We start from the raw sequence: 22915 nt of genomic DNA on the forward strand, positions 1-22915 counted from the left end.
TTTGTAGACGGTACCTCCACAGCTAAAACATTGTGCTTGAGCCCTGTCGACAAGTGTGTTGACTATTGCACACAAGTGTGCTGTCACAACAGAAAGTTGAAAACAAGCAGAATTTATGCGGATGTTTCTTCAAAACATTCGTGCAAGTCATTCTTTCACCAAGGCTAGTAATCATGCGTATGTATTCGGGACAGGGCATTCGTGACACACAAGGGGTCATAGTTTGTGTAGAGTTTAATTAGACCCACCAATCCAGGAAACGGATCGATAAATAGTAGGCCTTAGGTTTCCCAGTAGTCTCTCTGGCACAGGCATGACAATATTTCAGGTAGTTTCGTTTTGACTTTCTGTATCTATATTTATTGTGTAGGAAAATTTCCGGCATCTTCTGACAACGCATTTTTCCCTCTACATAACCTAAAGTGTTATTTTTTCTTGAGTTAGCCGTTATTATTGTGCTACTATCCCTTAAATACTGTTTTGTTATAGCCAAATATTTCCCGCTCGCTGTGTAATTCTATTGGTTATATTTTACTTTGTGAAAGTTTCTTGTTCACTGACCTCTCGCGTTCAAAAGTATGTGGTTTGTCCTTTGTACAATTTTAACACCACATTACTGTATGTTAGCGCACTTCTTACACTGTATTTTTTGCATATGTATTCACATATGTATTCTAATTATAGCATAATCGTTGTGTGTACTCTCCCTCCTTACACAATGGCTCTAGGGGCATGTAAGGTATATTTAAATAAATAAATATTCCAACTGTAACTGGCAGTCAGTGCTCTCTCCAGTCCAGCTTTTATGCTGTTTTAAGATATTTGCACTATTTTAGAATGACTTGAGCTGAGCCATGAAGAAGCCTTTACTATTACTAGTTTTCATGTTCAACTTTTGTGCAGTGCCCACTAGCCATTACTAGTCATGTTTTGCCCACAGAGGCAGACTACAACATGTTTTGTCTATTGTGCTAGTTTCTGTACTTTATGATAAGATGCGGTGTTCTTATAGTGAAAAAATGTTGTGACTAGTTTGTAATGAGGTTATTGAAATAGAAACCATTTCCTGCTAAAGATTTAATTGGAGAAGCCTGTGCCAGTGTTCGGCGCATATGTCTTGGTATGGGTATTGCTGTACTCCTTACCTTGCTTTTTAATTTTAAGATGTGCAAAGTTTATTATGTAACCATTTCTCTTAAAAAAATAATAAATATCTGTTCTGACATTTTATCGCCAATTATACAATGATTCTGTGGAGTTGGGTAACCTTGGACTAGCTGGCTTCTTTTTCTGATAGCTTTCCATTGCTACACCTGCAGTATATTCCGTGCAAGCACAGGGCCACAGTAAACTCAATAATTGGGTGTAGCAGGTCACTGACTTTAAATGGAGCATGCAGAAATTTGAGGAAATAGTGAATGCTTGTATATTAAACAACATGCACAACTACGCATGTAGTTCTGTTTGTACGTGCTGAAATATTATCCTAACTGGAAGCGCTTTGTCGCACTTTCTTCTTTGGCCTTCAGTGCTACCATAAGTCATTATGTATGTGAAGCTACTTGTAGCATCTTGCCGAGATTAATGACAACTTTGATCAATAGAGATATAAACGTTGTGCTTAAAACATGGCAGGACTGTCTGCTAGGCAGGTAAATGTATGCTTCCGTAGTACCCCACTGGTTGCTGTCACCAATCCATGCATTGCTTGTGCTCTATCGCATTCAATATGAGCTACACCAGTGAGCTGTGGTGGATTTCTCTCCTGGTCGAACTGGTGTTGGTGTGAAAATTTTTTAGCCAGTAGAGTGGAGAGTTTGTTTATTATTTTTTAAATGCATGTAACGTCATGCTTAGTTTGTGCGTTTTCTCACATGGAGTGATAAATACTTTTGTGCCAAGCAGCGGGATATCCTGTCTTTAGTGCAGCATGCTTTCTTGCGCTCTGCATCCTGGCGGTTGTGTACTATCACTGCAGAGGAAGATGACGAAATTAATTCGATGTGTGCATTGCTGCGATGAAAAAACCTTACGTTTTTTGCCTGAAAGGGTCGCACATTATCTATACTACCACATGACAGCTGACTGTAATAAACTAATTGGAACATATTCTCAGCGCCCGTGACCAGTATACCATTAGTGCAAATATTGTTGTTATTTCGTGTAATAATTATAGTTTTATTATAATGAATTTAGAATTTTTCTTAATTGTGTACCTTATGACCGAAGAATTTGCGTGAAAAGTTGCTACACACTTGTTTTATCCTGCTCTGTGTAAATAATCTTGTGTATTCTGCTTACCCTGATTGGCACTTCTGTGTAGTATTTTATAAATAAAATAAATAAATAAAATATACATTATGGACAATTCTATACCATGTAGAGCTGGGTATTGTGCTATCCGGTGACGACTATAGTAGCCTTGTCATGGCAAGGGCGTAGCGGACTTAGTATGGTTGCTACTCTCTTTTCCGCAATATTAGGTTAACATTTGGGAGAGATATGATATCAATCAGTCCATATTATTAAGCTAATTTAGAAGATGGTCCTGGGGACATTACTTCAGTCGATGTAAACATCAAAGATGCATAGGAGTTTTGTTGTAGTAAAGCTAAAAGTTTAGTTCTCACAGAGCTTCCACTTGAGGGAATTATATAAGGCACTATCCCTCATACTTTTCCTCTTTTTTTAAGCTGCCGTCTTATGGTAATTACTAAAAAAAAGCTGTTTACTGGGCCCAATTCCACCTGTCAGTTGAGAATGTACACAACTGTATTGAGCCTTCCTTTGAAGTGCAATGTTTACGCAGCCAGAAAAGGCCCTCAAATTCTAGTGACACTTCGTGGAAGTCATTTTCAACATGCACGGAGTGTCTCACTGTGACATCCGTAACATTTGCGCCGTGCCGCTTCTATGATCGAAACGTCCTTTCCCGGCAGCACACACTACAGTCATGGTTTGTTCTCCGATATTCAGCCAGCTTGAGTTTCTACAAAATTCTGGTCTCCTTGCAGCAACTGAGCTTGAGTGCTTCGAGAATGTGGCGTATTACGGCTTCACCCATTCATGAAGCCATAATGGCACTCATGGTACGCGTGCTAATATGGTCGGCTACCACAACCTTTAGGTTTGTGTCTTCAATTGACTGAACTTTCAATTGTTTTCAATTGTTTCGGGGATGAACGTTCAACGCTTAGGTCTCCCTCCAAGTGGCATGGAGCGCCGCATTGCAGCGTGATGTCATAGCTATCAGCCATCTGCTCGTACTATTTGCTTATGAATGCAGGTTCTTTGTCAATGAAACTTTATTTTATTTTTTATCACAATTTATCGAAAAATACAATCGTTAAAAAATATCAATGCATAAAATGATTGAAAAATTGAGACGAAACGAAGAAATTTGCATATTTATAGAAAGATGTCCAAAAGAAAAAAAATACAAAGGACTGAACAGATAAGCATTGCATAATCAACAGCCAGAAGTATTGAAGAAACGCAGCAAGCTAATTTGCTTTGAGACATTATACACTGCGTAATGTTTTTAAAAAATAAAAAAACATGACATAACGTGTGACAATGCATTGAAAACGTAAACGCAATGGGACTGATAATTACCTGCGTACTAACTCAACGCTGCGCATTCTGTGTATAAAATGCTTGACTAAATTAATGAAAAAGGCATCGCAATTTCTGAGCGAAGCAATGCTATACAGAAGGTTGTTTCAGAGACGAATAGATACTATTTCTCTGTTCAGGAGGCCAATTATAATGATATAATTATATCTTGCATCGTGCGCTGCCCCCATACAGATCAAACTGCATGGACTACACTTCGCCTTGTTTACCTGCTGCGAATGACAGGATCTCCCATAATATTCTACATTTTCTGTCATATTCTCCAAAGTTAATCTTTGCAAAAACCTTATTCTAAGTGCGCCACGCTCTCCGAGGTCAGGGCTGTTACGAAACACGCGAATTACTTTTAGTATTATGGTCTCAGGCACAACAAACTTGCAATTCTATAACTGAGGGTCGTTAGATCATTCGCAGAGCTTTGCAATATTGCAATATTCGTTTGCAATTTCCACGCCCAAACGAGCCAAGGCATCTACATATGTAAAGGCGCTGCCCGCACGATGAAGTACTTGAATGTCTAACCACTGAATTTTATTTATGCAATAGGAATAGCGTGCGCCTAGGCTCCGATAGGGTCAGAAATGTAGTCAGTGTTCGGCGGTTTGTACAAAACATCAATTTCTTGCATTGATGTATAATCCGAAATAGCGCAAAACCAATCGAACTGCGAGAGCTTCTTTTTTGGTCGAGTGACGAAAAACAGAACGTATAGGAACAAAATCTTGCAACACGAAGTTATTGGTTGGGAGGAGAGATACTGTTCCTGTAGTAGAAGAGAGGCCACGTGCCACAACTTGAGCTGGACGTAGCAGCGGCGCCATGAGGGGACGCAGCGTGTGCATAAAGAAGCGTTAGAGAGAAACCCGACATCACAAGCATGACACGTGGTGGCGATACTGTGTGCCTTTACATAAATTCATTCATAGTCTGAATAACATCGATAGTCATCCAGAGATGCTTTCCGAGACTTTAAAAAGAAGTGCGACGAGAAAGAATTTCCTTTACCACCGTTTCCATTTACCCATTATAACTAAGACTGCATAATGTTTCCTTGCCCTCACACGGCGGATTTCTTCCACTCTTGTTGACGTACCACGCGAACTCAAATGTACTGTCTTTAAGTTCCCTAGCCTTCTTTGTGGGTACAACATGGAGCCTTCCGACTTTCCGGAAACATATTGCGCGAGCGTCGACGGCACGAATTGTCAACGCCTTACAAGTGCGATGAGCGGCGAGATTGGAGAAAGTGTGTGCAGAACTGCGCGAAGCACTTTACCGCTTTCATACCATCTGCTGCGCAGTTCGCTTCAGGGTTGCACACATCCGGCATTTGTTATCGGCGAATCCCCACAGCAGACAGCTGCAAAAACCTAGGCCGCGCAGTCACAGATATTTGCCATCATTGTGTCTGCTACTTTCTTTTAAAGAATGCTCTCGTACGTGCTCTAAATTTCCTTTCTTTATTCATCGTTATTCCTTGACGCATACGCGGGCTTTAGAAATACGAAGAACTGTATCAGCCAGAAAGTCATTTGAGCGTGTACTCATGCAAAACATTGTTGTCTGCTTGGGTGAAGAGTTCTCTCGAATCGTGATAATTTTCAGGAGCGGAACGGCAACCGCAGTTATAGTGTGTATGCAAACTACTGGTGTCCTTCTTACAAGGCTAAATGTCACTGGGTCCCAGTATCCATTGCCATCTCGGATTATGGACTCAATGTCGTGCTGGTTACTGGAGCGCTGGAGTGGCGCGGCATTCTGCGAGGTGATGGGTACTGATGCCAAAAACAGCTATAGAGAAAGCTTTAGGAAAAAAGAGATTTCTTCCTACCATATTTCACATTTTAAATGAAGAGTGAGAAAAAGCACTCTAGTGGAATAAAAAAATAAAGAGTGGCACACTTACTACGCGAACGCCTTAGTCACAGACCTCAAGCCCAGTACCCTACCGCTACGCCATGCATTAATTTCTTTCGCTTGCTTCGCGGCCTGACAAACGCCGCCGATTGGAAGAGCTGGATAGCAACGCATGCGCGTTAAACAATACACCAGAATGTGGTTGGTTGCGAATAAGTTACCACGTCAGCAGACATAGTAGATGCGCTTTCCTCGCTCAACTAAAACTGAAGCCTCTGCCAGGCAGAAGAAAATGTCGGTATCGGATGGGACGTTGTCAATTCCTACAGAGCCGATTTTCTTTCACGATTAGTATTTTAACTTAAAAAAAAAACTAAAATGGGCTGCCATACCCGAGACGCCACAATCACTGTTACTTTTGATTTTGATGGCCGTTTCTTGTTCCTCACGTTTCTTGTTCCTCAACAGGCTGAGAATATCGTTGTTCGCTATAGTGCCATTAGAGGAATGCAGATGCACGAGCACCCACCTATTGTACTGTCGCCTGCTGGAAGCGCCTTATGCCAGTAAAGCCGCCATGTCAGGTAGGGTGCTCTCATGCAGCTCTATCGAAGGACCCGCAAAGTCCCGTGAAGTTGTCAAAATACGTATGCGATGCACCAAGGAAATTTCTCACCTTTGTTCAATAATGCGCATCAATCGGGAGGTCTGTGTCGTCACACACCTGAGTGACCGAAGCAACGGTGAGTGTGGCCTTCGGCGTTAGCACTAATGTGTATGCTTACAAGTCGTTCCGTCGGTGCACACCACTCCTTCTGCGGGCACAAAAACAAAATCATTTATTCATGATCACGGACGCAAAGCTGAACTCTTGAGTGATTTTTCCTCGTGATACTTGTTGATTCCCAAGCCAAGAAGTACCGATCGCGCGTAGATGGGCTGTATGGTTGTATATGTTGTGTATATGGCAACGCCCCCTGCTTGCGAGTCCATTGGTGCTCATAACGATTTCAGTACACCCATCCACTTGAAACAATGCATCTAAATGTATTTGTTTCATTTATTAGTATTTATTAATAATAATAATATTATGGGCAGAGTGCTTGAAGCCTGGTTCACCTCCAACGGGGGTCGGCCCGGTATTTCACTGTCTCAGGGATGGGCCGGCTTTCACCCTTTTATTGTTCATGAACAAACACGAAAAATGCATGGAAGCCTGGCCACATACAGCTTCGCTATAGGATTAAATCTGTCTTTATTATTCAACGGCACTTACTCCTTGCGTAGGGAAACCAGCGCGGCACCGAAGCAGTCAGCGCTGCTTCCAGTATGTGTCAGTGGACTACAGCAAGAAAAAGCACGTTTCCTGCCCCTGCAAGTGTGCTTGAGCTTCATAGCATTGAAACCAGCGCTTCTTAGAATGCCATCCAACTCTTCGCAAGTGGCTTGACAAGTCCTCCAGGAGTCCCCGGGAGACCGGTGAATAGAGAACCAGAGTGATCCAGTGTCAAGCAGTGCGTTTGCGTTACACTTGCTGACACAGGAAGAATCTGTTTCTATAAAAGGGGTGTGCAGCAGGAATGATACAGTGTTTGTTGGAGTAAATGTTTTATTAGAACGAAGTATTAAGATGATCGCGCAAATTATGTTACATTATAAATTCATAAATTTCTACATTACTTTGACATAAGTTATTCAGTGTGCAGGTGCAGCGATGGCGTAGAGGTAGAATATCCGCCTCGTGTGCAAGAGGAACGTGGTTCGAATGCCGGTGCCCCGCAATTTTCCACTGGATTAAAAAAAATTCGGGTGTTGATAAAATTGCATAAAACAGGCCTGGAGTGTGGCCTGATCCCGGTGACCAGAACCGGTAACGCACTCCCTCACCAGAGCAGGATTGGCCACCCTGGTGCAGTACTTGGCCACAACCTCCTATATGAACACAACAATCTAAAAATTAATCTGCAGAAAACTAAAATACTGTTTAACAGTCTCGGAAGAGAACAGCAATTTACGATAGGTAGCGAGGCACTGGAAGTGGTAAGGGAATACATCTACTTAGGGCAGGTAGCGTAGGCGGATCCGAATAATGAGACTGAAATAATCAGAAGAGTAAGAATGGGCTGGGGTGCGTTTGGCAGGCATTCTCAGATCATGAACTGCAGGTTGCCATTATGCAGGTTGCTGCAGGTTGCCCTCAAGAGAAAAGTGTTTAACAGCTGTGTCTTACCAGTACTCACGTACGGGGCATAAACCTGGAGGCTTACGAAAAGGGTTCTATTTAAATTGAGGACGACGCAACGAGCTACGGAAAGAAGAATGATGGGTGTAACGTTAAGAGAAAAAAAAAGAGCAGATTGGGTGAGGGAACAAACCCGAGTTAATGACATCTTAGTTGAAACCATGAAAAAGAAATGGGCATGGGCAGGACATGAAATGAGGAGGGAAGATAACCGATGGTCATTAAGAGTTACGGACTGGATTCCAAGGGAAGGAAAGCGTAGCAGGGGGCGGCAGAAGGTTAAATGGGCGGATGAGATTAGGAAGTTTTCAGGGACAACATGGTCACAATTAGTACATGACCGGGGTAGTTGGAGGAGTATGGGAGAGGCCTTTGCCCTGCAGTGGGTGTCACCAGGATGATGATGATGATTCAGTGTGCATTGGTTCGCTGGTTTCATTAACTTCACTGATGATGGTTCTGACGTAAGTGAAGGTTTTGGAGCTTTCGGTGAAGCCTGCGAGGGTCTGTGGACGAGGAACGTAAATCATTCCTATATCATGATCAGAAATAATGCAGTATTTCGGCGATACTGGAAACGTCCGAAATGTGTGCTGCCGCTTCTTAAAGTGAAGCGTTCTTTGCCCACTTATAGACGATTACTGTTCGTTTACGGCTGATCACTTGGCAAGTTATGATGACAGACCTACTACTGACGACTTGCAGAGGGTTGCTGTTCAACGCTGCTAGTTATATGGAGATACAAGCGGAATATCAAATATGCTGTCTGTCCTGTGCAAATCCTCAGGCCCTTCTTGTTTAGAAACTTCGAACTTTTTTATAAACATATTGTACGTTAAATGCCATAAGTAAAATTACAGACCCTACGCACAGTGGCAATCGATCAAAGCGAAGCTTCATGCCCGTTTAGCGTTGATCAGCTGCATTTGGCGGTAATGTAGATGGAATACGAAATCGTGATGTCATATTATGTGTTACCTTGCGTACACCACTTGCCAAAGTCTACATAGTGCAAAGAGCACACAGCCAGACGTGTTTGCACGAGGTGTTGTCGTGCGCCATCGTTCGTAGCCTGCAAGAAGCTCAGCACTATCGTCGCCTCACACGACATGTCGCATCGCGTCTGAAGTGTCGGTTTGCGTGCCTATCATCATCTTCGCCCTTACATCTTACTCCGTGGTCTTGACGCTGCGGGGCTTTCAAAACGAGTTTGCATCTGCGTACCGTGCTTCAGTTGTCCGCATGGGCACCTTACCCTCTGTTTAGTTATCAGCAATAGCAGAAATGTGCCGTACGGTACCTCGAAAAAAATTTTTTTTTTCTAGTTTGTCCGCAAATTTAGCCGTGTCTAGTAGTTATGTTTTCTTTATTATGAGACCACAATCTTATCATGCTTTCTAACGGTGCATTCCGTATTCTCTTGATTCTCTCATATTTATTTATTTATTTATTTATTTATTTATTTATTTATTTATTTATTTATTTATTCCTCAAATTCCACTGAAGAGGGGTTTTACATGAGGGGGTGGGCACCTCCCAAGAAGAAGGTGTTCGATGGCAGTCTTGAACGCAGTCGCACTGGAGTGATCCGCTGCCTCCTCAGGCAAATCATTCCAGTCTGTCGCTGTACGTAGGAAAAACGAATGCAGATGTACAAGTTGTCATGAGCGAAGAGTGCCATCCTTGCTATTCACCCGAGTCATGACTGCATTTGCTTTGCCCATTCAATGTCTCGTCCCTCTGACTCCCCAGTGCGATTCTATCTCCCCTGTACGATTCTTTTATTTCTCTTGACTCTTGCGCGTGAGTACAAAGGCTAGCGCTACACCATCTGCAATGTCTTTTTCTGGGCGCTGACGCGCGAATACAGCTGTCCAGAGGGCATTGTGTAGACGGCCAGGAGAGTTCTATCGGGCATTGCAGCAACAGCAATTTAAGCTCCAGATGGCATTGTGGCTACGCCGCGGGAGCTCTTGCTGAACAGGTCTCCTTGGCCCCTCTCCCCTTCAATACGATGTGCAATATACACGCTCTCAACCACCTCCAGACAGCAGCAGCTGCGGACAGTCGAAGGAAGGAGTGAAAATGCCTCGCTTTAAAAGCCGTAGGCCAGGGGGTCTCAAGTCCCGCATTTTCCTGACGTGCGTGTGGTCTATAATTACTCTGGTGCGTGCCGTGGGTATGTCCATGGCAGCCCTCTCCCCTCCAAGACTTCTCGATATTGTTTGAGGCGCGTGTTGGAGCCACAAGTGCCGCAGCTGTTTCCTACCAAGCACCGTGCGCGCGATCGCGGGCGGCACGCCTCCTCGCCGCCTTCCTCCTTTGTGTGCGATGAGCCAATCCACCAACTTTCTCTTTACGCTTTCACCGGCACCTACAGTGTACGGCGAAATGCCGCTATCTCATCGCTCTTCAACATATGCGGAACATCACGGCTACGACTCCGGTGGAAATACGCCCGGAGTGTCCACATAATTGCTATTTCAAAAAATTTGACTTTGTTAAAGCCAGTCAGAATGGGCGCATATGACCGCGGGCCGACAGTCCAGAGAACGTTGCCGTCGGCACATTGCAGCTCCAGCTCCCGCTGTCGCGGGAGCTGGGGCATCATAAAGTGATGATTTCCATTTTTTTGTGTGAATTCATTCCCGAAAAAAAAGCTCTAAGCACTCGCCGATCACATTACCGGCTTCAATCGCTACCTAAGCATTTAGCCTCACTTCAGTAAAGTCGCATCACTTGCTCCAACCTCACGACCTTGCCCCTACAAATAGCGATCGCCTTCCCAACTCCTTGAGGATCAGACAGATGAAGGTTACGATGTCCTCACCATAAAAGTTACGTTTATTAGGTACATCAGCAGAGAGTTGGATTGGGAGCTTAGGCTCAAGGCCCACCATCGTGAAGACGAAAACGAGGGCACGGTAAACCACAGGCAGGTAGAGAGAAAAACTGCGAGAGAGAAGAGAGAGAGGTAGAGAGAAAACTGAAAAAAACTTTATATATAGTTGGTAGTCAGGTCTTCTTAATCACTTATTCTTTCCTCTATCCAGTTGAGCGCTGTGATTTGGAATGCCGGGAAACGCCACCTAGGCTGAACTCGTACGTTTTCATAAAAAAAAAGTTTCCATTGTAACCCTTATAGCGAAGCATTGATGTCATTGCTGGCAAAGAATTGTTACGGTGATGTTGGGAATATAGAAAGTCTGTATTTACAATATATATACAAGATGAGTCAGAGTAGTTAAGATGGCTGACCACCAACAACATGCAGCAGCCAGCGTCCTGCGGTCTTTTTCCTCTATTTTCTTTAATCCTTCCGTAACAGGAGCCCCGGGTGGTGAAGCGCCGTCTCGGCTCATGGTAGGCAAAGAATTGCGAGCGAAGTACGGCTTCAGCCGCGAAACATGCACGGAGTCAACAGGCGTTGGACTTGAGGATGCATCAAACTGAAACGGCGAAATCTCGTAATTTACGTCGTTAACTTGACTTAGGACTTCATAAGGCTCTGTGTAGCGAGAGAAGCTTCCGGGAGAGGCCAACCCGACGACATGGTGACCAAAGGAGCACCCAAGCACTTGGCACGAACTTAACATCACGATGGCACTGGTCATAACTATTTTGTATATGCTGCGAGGCTAATAAACGTGATCGGGCGACTTGACGTGCCACGTGAGCGCGATCGATGACTACACAAGTGTACCCAGGTACAACACGTGGCACAGAAGGGAAGATGGCGCCAAAGGGCAAAGTGGTATCGCGATCATACAAAAGATAAAAGGGTGTATATCCTGCGACGTCACGTTGGGACGAGCCATATGCGAACATCACGTAGGCCAGCGTGGCGTCCCAGTCGCGGTGATTATTGGAGACCTACATCGACAGCATCTCTGTGATTCTTCGGTTGAGACGTTCTGTAAGACCGTTCGTTTATGGGTAGTAGGCGGTGGACAGGTTGTGCTCAGTGGCACAAGAGCGGAGGTGGTCGTTGACAACTTGAGACAAGAACGAGCGGCCGCGGTCTGTAAGTAACTATCCAGCTGCACCGTGGTGAAGAATGAGGTCGTGAAGGAGGAAATCGGCGATATCTGTTGCGCAATTAGTCGGAAACGCCTTTGCGATGCCGTAGCGTGTCGCGTAATCAGTAGCGACGGCGATCCACTTATTCCCTCTAGCCGTCATCGGAAAAGGGCCAAGCAGATCAAGGCATCCGCGAAAGATAGGTTCAGATGGAACTTGAATTGGATGGACTCATCCGACAGGTGGCAGGGGAAGTTTCTTCCGGCTCTGCACAGTTCGCAAGTTGCGACGTGAAGACGCACAGAGCGGTGGAAACCCGGCCAGAAGAACCGGCGTCGTGCACGGTTGTATGCACGCAAAACTCCAAGGTGTCCTGCCGTCGGTGCATCGTGAAGTTGTTCGAGAGCGACGGATCGCAGATGACGAAGAAAGACAAGGAGAAACTCGGAGCCATCAGGGTTGATATTGCGGCGGTCGAGGATGCCGTCTTGCAGCACGAACAATCGGCACGTGCCGTCGATGTTGCTAGATTGCACTCCGGTGATGATGGACTGTAAGGGTTCGTCGCGTAGTTGTTTAGCGCGCATGAGGGTCATATCAGTAAAAGACATCACGCCACTCACCGGATCATGCGCAGCAGGATCAGGAAAATCTACGGGGTGATCAGAGAGGCAGTCAGCGTCCATGTGGAGGCGTCAAGACTTGTAATTGACAATAAATGAAAATTTCCGTGAGCCGCAAAGCCAGCGACCAAGCCTTCCTGTCGGGTCCCGGAGGGAAGACAGCCAGGAGAGTGCATGGTGGTCTGCAACGGCCGAAAACGTGCGGCCGTACAAATATGGCCGGAAATTCGCGACAGCCCAAACTAACGCCAAGCACTCCTGCTCGGTGATGAAGCAATTTCTCTTGGCAGGTGACAGCAGGCGGCTGGCGTAAGCTATCAAGCACTCCGTGCCATTTTGTTTTGGGCGAGCACAGTGCCGATGCCAAAGCCGCTTGCGTCAGTGTGGACTTCGGTCGGTGCAGCTGGATCAAAGTGGACCAGCTTAGGAAGGGTGGTCAGGAACACGATCAGAGCAGGGAATGCGTGAGCCTGCTTCAGGCCCCAAGAGAATGGCGTGTTTTTCTTTAGAAGCTCTGTCAAAGATCGAGCAACGTCTCCGAAGTTTTTGACGAAACGGCGAAAATACGCACACAGGCCGACGAAGTAGCGCACATCAGAAGCAGAACGTGGCAAAGGGAAGCTGCGAACGGCGCGAACTTTACCCGGATGTCCCGGAAGAACTTTTCCCGGCAGCCCGCACGAATGGCCGCGAGTCGGGTAACTGGCTGCCGAACGTGCGAGAAAAACCAATAACGTCGTCAAGATAACAAAGACAGGGGGTCCATTTGTATCCTCGCAGAAGAGAGTCCATCATACGTTCAAATGTCGCAGCAGCATCGCATAGGCCAAAGGGCGTGACTTTGAACTGATAACCGTCTTCTCGCGGTCCAATTCATCAACTGAAATCTGCCAGTAGCCTGATCGTGGATCGATGGTTGAGAAGTGTTTAGCTCCGTGCAAGCAGTCCAAGGCGTCATCGATACGTGTTAGAGGGCAGACGTCTTTTCGCATGATCTTGTTTTAGTGGCGATATTCGACACAGAAACGCCAGATGTCATCTCATTTCTTTACAAGGACAGGCGAATCCCAAGGGCTCACTGATGGCTCTACGGCCCCTTTGCGGAGCATTTTGTCCACTTCTGATCGGATGCCTCAATGGTCAGCATGCGATACACAATAGGGACGCCAATGAATAAGATCCGTCTCTTCAGTGTTTATACGGTAGTGAACAACAGATATGTAGCCTAAAGGCCCATTGCTGTAATCAAAGATGTCACTGTACGATTCGAGCGGAATACGCACGTCCGTGGACTGTGCAAAGGTGAGGTCACGCGCAATCATTTTCTAGAAGTCATCCATTAAGGAACCAGAGCTGTGAGCTGCAATTGGCACTAATAAACCACTCTCGGTCTTGAGACTCTCAGTGTCAAATTCGGAACTACTAGAAGCGCTGGCCAAGAACATGCCAGCCGGAAGCACTTGAGGGCACAGGCTGGAATTCAGAAGCCGTAGAACGACGTCGTTCTTAGTAACCGTTACCAGCGTGTGCGGAACAGCTGCGTTTCAGTTCAAAAGCACGTCGATGATGGGGCAAAGCACATATTCACCGTCAGGAACCTGTGGCTGGACGGTCAAAGTGACGTAAGTAATTGCCTCGGCTGACAGACGGACCTCGTGAAGGGAGCACAAGTGCGATGGGCGGTGCTCGGATTATCGGCGAGTTGAGGCAGTTCTAACTGAAGAACGCCGCTTGCGCAGTCGATGAGAGCAGAATGATTGCATAAAAAGTCCAATCCAAGGATAACGTCGTGAGGGAAGTTGTCGATCAGAGCAAACAGAACAGCAGTACAGCCACCGGCTATACTTAAACACGCAGTACAGATTCCAAGAAAAACCAGCACGCCGCCGTCGGCCACACGAATCCCTTGTGAAGCTGCTGTAGTGAGGACCTTTTTTAAACATCTACGTAGGCAAGCGCTCATCACAGACACGTGGGCTCCAGTGTCGATGAGTGCGTGGACCGGTACACTGTCTATTTTAACGTCAATTACACTTCTCTTTGTGGTCGCATACAGAGGATTTGCTGCAGTAGTAATCAATGCAGCCCCACCACTGAGGGCTTCATTTCTTAGTTTTCCGAAAGGGTGCGGCCAAAAGTCCCTGGGACGAAAGGCGACGTGGCTGCGGCAAACGGGAAGATTGGCGACGTGTATCCGGTGAAGGCCGATCCACACGACGGACCAAATTGCTCTTTTGGACAGCGGTCCGCGAATCACGTGATAGGACGTGGCCAGTTCGTGCGTACCGCCGTTGGCACGCGCAAGACCGCGGCCCGCGCGGTCCAACAAATCGCCGAGGCTTTTCCCGCTTCCGTTTTGGTGGCGGACCGCATGCAAACCGCAGCGATTTTGGCGTAGCCAACGAATGTTGTCCGGCAACAGAGTGTCTTCAGCCAAATCCTATCTAGTTTTCGGCTTAGCAAAAGCCAGACAAGCCAATCGTTTCATGTCCGCCGTTCCACCTACACGTGCGTGCAGCAGATATATTTTTTAAACACCGTGTCCTCTTGGAGTTACGAGGAGGTTTTTTATTTTGTATCCCTCGTTTAGCAGTTCCCGGCTTGGTGGGACTCGAGCCGGAATGATAAAAATGATAACACTCTGGCCGAGAGTGTAGCTGGTTGGTCTGCTCTACCGTCTGCTATGGCGGTCCGCCGTGTGAATGTGCTCTGCGTTGGACCGGGCCGCGGCGGGCCGTGACCGATCGTACCGCAGACTTGGTCCGTCGTGTGGATCGCCCTTGAACGACATTGCTGTACCGCGCGGCGATGGTGAGTAACTGTAGCACGTGTTCATAGCAGAGTTGTCAGCGCTGTTAGACTCTGCGGTGGGCGAAACATTGCAGGCATTTCCATCAAAATGGCTCAGGTTGGTCGGCGTACGAGGTGTTCAGGGCCACGAGTTGTGACAGTATCGGGCGAAATTACCAGTGCGGCGACAGGTGAACATATTGGCTAGTCGTCCGCAGTTCTCCACTCATTCAGGTTGCGATAACGCGTACAGAAGCGTCGGGGTGGAGCGAAAATAGTAGAAGGGCGTTCATTGGAGCCGGGGTTGGCGACAGCACAGACAGAATGTAAAGCAACGTTTTCAAGTTCCGTGCAAATGATAGCTTGTACGAGGGGAACAGAAAAAGGGGTAGCATCAGGACTACCTGAACGGAAAGCTGCGGGTGCCATCGCTTCCAATTCACGTCGAACGATTCGCCCCCACGTCCTTTGATGGCTACGCATGCTGCTGCGCGGGTTGATCTTGACACGTCGAAGTTGCGGCAGTAATGGGAAGCCTGGCGAATGGATGCAAGACACGTCGTCTTTTGGCCTGCTAGAATTGTCGTTACTCGTTGATGGTAGTGTAACAGGCGTGTTCGTCTCAGCAACGCGAGCACGGCGTCTGGAAAAGGACCACTAACACAAGGCTGCTACAGCCCAAAAAACCGATAGAGTGAGACACACACGAACGTCAACTTCTTCCTCTGTGCTGTCACAGAACTGGCGCCGAAGTGCTCCTGTACAACACTCCCCAGGTAGAAAGGAGCCAACCTGGCGACGTAGGCAGAAGACAGCACAGGCGGGTCGTAGCATGGTTTAAGGCGCAGGACATGAACTGTTTCGCGCCCTCGGAAACTATTGTCGGGAGCTGGCTCGACCGGCTCGATGACATAGTTGACGGGCGACGTTTGCTCTAGGAGTTGTAAGGACCGTGGTGTTTGGACAAGAGCTTGGTAGAAAGGCCGAGAGTGGTGGATGCAACCCCTAGCCAAACCAGCGTTTCGGGGGAATAGTGGGCAGTAGATGCAGAGGCGTCATGGCGAGATTTTTGACGACATTGGTGCTGCGTGGTAAACGAACACGCCAGTTGACGGCATTCTTCTGCATAAGCAGCCGCTTCAGAAACAGGTTTCGCTTTAGGAACGTCAGGTCGGTACGGCAGGATTCTGTATATGCGCTATGATGGTTCACATCCATGGATAAAAAAGAAAGGTGAGAAACCAGTGGTAGCTTTGGCGGCAGAGTTATGAATGGAAGTACGCGGTGCCAATTCGTGTGATCGTCGGACACGTACATCGCCAGCATGTCGGCAAGGGTACGGTTGAAACGCTCCGTCATGCCATTAGTCTGAGGATGGTAGGCTGATGCGGTGCGATGTACAATTTGACATTCCTTTAAGAGGGCTTCGATGACGTTTGAGAGAAACACGCGGCCTCGGTCGCTTAGTAATTCACGTGGTGTCGCAGTATGACGTCATGAATAAGGAAGTAAGCAACGTCTTTCGCGGTAGTGGTTGGCAGTGCCGAGGTTTCAGCATGCCGTGTGAGGTGGTCAACGGCACAATGACCCAATGGTGGCCATCAGGAGTGTTTGGAAGGGGACCGAAAAGATAGACTCCAACGCAGTCGAACGGTTGGGTAGGGCAAGGCAATGGCTGTAGAGGACCGGCGGTGCTGTGAGGAGGTGTCTTGCGGCGCTGAAACGTACGGCATCTCTGAGCATACTGGTGAACGTAGCGATACATGCCGCACCAGTAGTAGCGTAGGCGAAGACGGGAGTACTTTCTGTGTCTGCTAGCGTGGCCACATTGGGGGTCATAGTGGAAAACGCTGCAAATGTCTGAGCGCAGATGTCGAGGAATTACAAGGAGCCACCCGCGGCCATCGGTTAAGTGCGACGGTACAACAAGCGTTCGCGAAAGGCGAAGTGTGGAGCTTGAAGGCGAAGGGTGCGTGAGAGTGAGTCAGGTGAAGCTCGAAATATATGGTCAGGCAGCGATGGGATACAGGGATCTTTGCACTATTCCACTGGTATGTCGGTGATGGCAAGGGATGACGAATCGCAGGCGGAAGTTGTTCAGCAAACAGGTTCAGAAGGTAGGGGCGAACGGGAGAGGGCGTCAACGTCCAAGAGTTTTCTGCCCGAGCGATAAATGGCAGGAATATAACATTCTTGAAGGCGTAAAGCCCAGCGAGCGAGGTGTCCAGTGGGATCTTTCAACGATGAAAACCAATACAGGGCATGGGGGTCGATGGCAACCTCAAACTGACGACCGTAAAGCTAAGTACGAAATTTACTGATTGTCCAAACAATGGGCAAGCATTCCATTTCCGTTACGGAGTAATTTGACTCTGCCTTTGTTAGTGTATAGCTTGCATATGCCACAACATACTCGTCAAATCCACGCTTGCGTTGGGCGAGTACGGCACTAAGTCCGATACCACAAGCGTCCGTGTGGATTTCAGTCGGTGCGCTAGGATCAAAGCGACGCATTATTGGAGGCGATGTTAGGAGTAGGCGAAGCGTTCTAAATGACTCATCACACTCGGCATGCCAAGTTGAGATTTCAGTGCTGCCGGCAAGAAGCTGCGTCGAGGGGGCGATAATGGAGGCGAAACTGCGGATGAAACACCGGAAGTACGAGCATAAGCCGATGAAGCTACGGAGCTCCTTTAGATTGCAGGGCTTGGGGTAATCGGCAACCGCACGAAGCTTCGCAGGATCCGGTAAGTTGCCTTCTTTCTAGACTGCGTGGCCTAAGATCGCAAGTTTACGGGCCCCAAAATTACATTTCTTTTTTTCAAGTTTAGCTGCAACCATGCAGCAGTGAGACACTCGAGAACTTGTTCAAGGCGAGTGATGTGAGAGCAAATATTTGCAGAATATTTTCTGCAGATTTTTGCTTTTTATCGTTTATGTAGCACAGACCAGTCTGCCACTTGAATCCTCTGAGAATAGAGCCCATCATCCTATCGAAAGTTGCAGGCGCGTTGCAAAGGCCGGAAGGCATCACATTAAATTCATATAAACCATCAGGAGTGACAAAAGCCGTTTTTGGGTGGTCGGATTCAGCCATAGGCATTGCCAGTAGCCGGAGCTCACATCCACCGACGAGAAATATTCGGCTCCTTGAAGGCGGTAGGGGATAGACATCCTCGCGTATATTCTTGTTCAGTCGGCTGTAATCAACGCAAACCCCGATACCGTTATCAAGGACAGATGCCGCTAGAAAACTTCGAATGCTCAGCCGTGACACCACGTTCTCCTTGTGGAACGCAGGAAGTTTTCAAAACAACTGACTCCACAATCTTGACTCCTCTCTACGCCTTTGCATTCAAGCTGGACTCTGCCGTCGCGAAGCTACCCTGCTTTGTCCAATATGGCTAGGCGTGGCTTTCACCAAATCTTTCGCTTACCGAATTGGATGGGCCGACGACGCCTCGTGTGAGGACTGCGGTAACGAGGAGACTCTTCAACACCTTCTTTGTGACTGTCCTTCCTATAATTTACAGAGACAATCACTCGCAATCGCGATAGCGCGCTTTGACCGAAGACCTCTCAAATAGGAACTTATTTTAAGATGCCGCCATCACAAGCCATCGCAGCAGAGGGCGACGAGGGCACTGTTGCGGTTTTTGAGGGCGACAGAATTGGACAAGCGGCTGTAGCCTGAACAGGTGTTGATAGTGCTGCAAGTGTTACTGTGCTGTGCGGTGACAGTATGCGGTGACAGTGACCGATTGTGATTGTGTGTCTATGCTCCTTTCTTTCCTTATCTCTACTTTGTTACCACTTTACCTCCCCTCCCCTCTCTCGCCAGCGTAGGGTAGCAAACCAGATCTTTTTCTCTGGTTGACTTCCCTGCCTTTCCCATTTCCTCTATCTCTCTCTCTCTCTTATCGACCCAACTTTTTACGCACCAACACCACCGTAGAAGCCCAGGGACAGTGGGATTCTTGAATCAGGCCATGTTTCAGCATATCGTCGACGTGGTCGCTGATAATGTGGCATTCGGTCGGTGATACCCGGTAGGGACGCTGGCGAAGTGGAGCTTGGTCACCAGTGTCAATACGGTGAACAACCGAAGACGTGCGCCTCAAGGAAGGCTGGTCGAGGTCAAAAGACACACGAAAACATTCAAGTAGTTGAACGACTTGGCGGCGCTGGGCTTGAGTGAGGGCATTATCTATGCTGTGCGATAAGATGTCTTGGTCACGTTTGGCGGGTGCAGTGGCAGAAGTGACTGCATCAAGAGGCAGTAGTGTCACATCAGAAGATGCCTGGGATGGGACAATTGCATGAAAAGTGTTCAGATGGCCGGGGCATTCGCCGTGTAATAAAGTTGAAGGGCAGGAAAAAGTATTGCATGCGTAATCTGCGCCGCAATCAGCAAGTTGGACGACGGAAAACGGAAGTACGTGGTTCCGGAGACTGGAACAATCTTCAGAAGGCGTAAAAAAAGCACTTTAATCAGTGATTAAGGCAGGACGGACAGACACTAAAGCGGCCGAGAACACAGAAATGGCGACGTCGGCAGCTACAACCACTTTAGGAGACAGACACGTAGGGTCTGCGATTATCGTATTGAACGGATGCAGGGCCAGTTGTGCACAAGCGCAGTCGACTACCGCGTGATGTACGAAAGAAAGCCCTAGCCTATGATAAAATCATGCGTCGCATGCAAGAGTAAGACAAATTCGACGATATACGGAACGTCTTCAATCCAAACACGAGCGGCGCACGTGGCCGAAGGCTTAACGCGCTGCGAACTCACCGTCCGTAATGACAGGTCAGGAACCCGTATCGTCACTTTTTTGAGTTTGTGGCACAGTAGTTCACTTATCAAAGAAACGGCAGCTCCTGTGTCGACAAGAGCTTTGGTCGCGACACCATCAATAAACACTGTGATTTTATTAGGGGGCAAAGTATGAGGCCTTGAAATTTTCGACGACAGCGCAGTTCTTGCCTCAGGAACTGCGGCTGTCAGTTTTCCCTCTGCAGAGAATTGGACTGCCGAAGGATGGGGGAAATGGAGCGGCGCGAGGTGAAGGCACCCAACGTTACTTGAACATGGCATGACGTGAATAAGAGTCCGAAGCGTCAGCGTCAACATGGCGTTCTGGTCGTTGAGGTGTGTATTCAAAGCGGGGCGTGACGTGACGAAAATACCCTACACGGTGGCGACAGTGGCGCGCAACATGCCCAGCGATACCGCAGGCGTAGCAGACGGGGCATTTGTCCGGAGTACGCCATGGGTTGTGAGAAGGTTCGGAAGGTGGGTATGCTGGTACGTGAACCGGGTGTATGGGACGTGGAGGCGAGTAGAAGCTGGTGATTGGGCCGCTTAGCGCTGGCGGCGGTCGCGCATATTAGCGGGCCACGGCTTCAGCGTAAGTGAGAGGCGCTGTGACGTGCGCTGGTGCCGCAGGGGATGGCAGTGCCTCAGCGACTTGCGTCTGAACGACACGACGCAGCGGGTTGTCCAATGTGGTAGGGGTCTCGGGAACAGATGCCACAAGAGAGAGCTGACGGGCCACTTCCTCGAGTCTTCATAAAACGCGCAAACATTTTCAACGCTTTGGCTTGCGCGTGCATAATTCTTGAGGATGTTCTATTCCGTTTGCTAAGGCATGCGCCCATGGCCTATTGGTTGAGGATTGAGCTGTAGAGATAGAGGTATTCTGTTCGAATCCTGTCGACGGACGATTTAATTTGCGGTAATTTCATAAAGGTAAACTTTTGATAGCGACTTATCATCAAGCTTCTGTATCGGGTATGCTTGAAACATTTCTTGGGCCGATACCGGAGATAGTACAGCTTAAAGCCTGTTTCTTGGGCACATCCCGAAGACAGCGCAGCCTAGAAAGAACCACGCCAATAAAATTACCTCACTTTCAGTTTGAGCCTTGAGACGTTTTTACACTTCATTATTTGGTAGTCTCACAAAATTGAAAAGAAAAGCCATGCGCCGTGACTGCTATATTTCATCCCATTGGTTTTTGGGCCCACACGCTCACAATTGCGAGAAATAGTTTGATAAAGGGTGTAAAAACAGGTATGAGGCACTATAGTGATAGAATAGTGTGGCTATATAACCCACATATACAGCATGTCATATAGTATTGCATGACATATAGCATACATATACTTAAATATATGCACAACCTCATGGCAACGCCGACGGCGACACTGACGACAACGGCGACGACGATGACGAAAATTCGCATGTAATGTCCATATAATCGCTACCGTAATAAAAATTACAGGCGAATCTAGCAGACCAATTAGAACATCCATGCCAAGCATAATGTGGTATGAGATGGGTGCTCGCAACACTGCCACTTATTTGCGGCTTCATAGCAATTCACCAAGAGCTGATGGCATCCCGCTGCCCGAAAGAATCTGGCTGGTAACGAGCTTGTAGTGGCAGCACTGCTGAGGCTCTATATCTGTGACATGCAGTATGCTTACTGCAAACGATTTGAGACGAAACTGCTCTGACGTAGCCGCAGTAGCCTAGGGGTGGCCATCCCGCCACTCGGACAAAAAACGTAATTTGGTCTTCGGCGCTGATACAACTGATACGTGTGGTTTCCGAACATGGTACGAAAAACGTATTGTTGACGTGTGATAAGTAAGAACAGGTCTTTTTACAGCGAAGCTGTATACATCTACCGTCCAAGTAAATTTTCGTGTCGTTGTGGTAAGCAAAAAACTCCCCCATACGTTGGCCGAAGGAGGAGATAGTGAAATGCCGAGCCGACCCGCGGCGGAATTGAAGCAGCCGCTAAGCACTCCCCATACGTGGGCAGATCCCGAAGATAGTGCAATGCCGGGCCGACCCACGGCGGAGGTGAAGCAGGCGTTAAGGACTCCCCATACGTGGGCCGATCCGGAAGATAGTGCAATGCCGGGCCGACTGGCGGCGGAGGTGAAGCTGACGTTAAGGACGGCCCATACGTGGCCGGTCCCGAAGATAGTGCAAAGCCGGGCAGACCCGCAGTGGAGGTGAAGTAAGCGTTAAGCACTCCCCATACGTGGGCCGACCCCGAAGATAGCGCAATGCCGGGCCGACTTGCGGATGAGGTGCAGTTCGCCATTAAGGGGCCCAGATACACAATATCGCTGGTCGTCCTTCTTCACAAAGTGTAATGGCACTGAGAATTTTTTTTTCGTTTTTCTTCGCGTATTCATGTTTCCTTGTTATCATTTGTGTCGCACGAAAATCCTGCAGGGATAACATTGTCATTTTTAATGTCGCGTCATGTGCCTGCTTTGTATCCGAGTGAAACAGCATCATTTATGGATACGCTGCGTGGCGTCAGACAATTATTGCCTGTCAGCCATCTGGATAATCTGGCAGCGTTAGCACGCTCAAAATGAGGTGCTTTGAGGTTGCAACGCAGGAGTGACAGATGTAAAACCTTGAAGTCAAAATGACTTCAAATACGCGTAACACTTATTTAAGCGCATTGTGCCTGCTATTGCATCTGTGCGTCGCGGTATGGAGGTAACCTGTATTGTTTATAACGTTCTTTTAAAGCCCCTAATGATTCCCGCGGCGTAGACCAATGCCAGCCATCGGTGGAGAATTGAGAAAATTACGGCAGTGAGGCCATAACAAGCACGGGTTTAAAAGTGGCTGTAGTTTTCGGATTAACCATATTGTGCCCTCTTCATGTGCAGTACGCCCTCAAAAAGGCAGTTTATGTGGGCCATTTCGGTA

General features: G+C 47.6%; 1 long non-coding RNA gene across 1 annotated transcript in view; it reads left to right on the plus strand.

Annotated features, from left to right (window-relative positions):
* The first annotated feature begins 4959 nt into the window (after window positions 1-4959).
* The window catches only part of LOC142591301 (uncharacterized), a 31916-nt gene continuing 13960 nt past the window's right edge, over window positions 4960-22915 (plus strand). The window contains exon 1 of the long non-coding RNA XR_012830449.1: window positions 4960-5072. This is a non-coding gene — a long non-coding RNA (uncharacterized LOC142591301). The remainder of the gene's footprint in view (window positions 5073-22915) is intronic.

This window comes from Dermacentor variabilis, chromosome 8 (genome assembly GCF_050947875.1).
Source record: "Dermacentor variabilis isolate Ectoservices chromosome 8, ASM5094787v1, whole genome shotgun sequence".
In the NCBI taxonomy this organism is placed as follows: Eukaryota; Metazoa; Arthropoda; class Arachnida; order Ixodida; family Ixodidae; genus Dermacentor; species Dermacentor variabilis.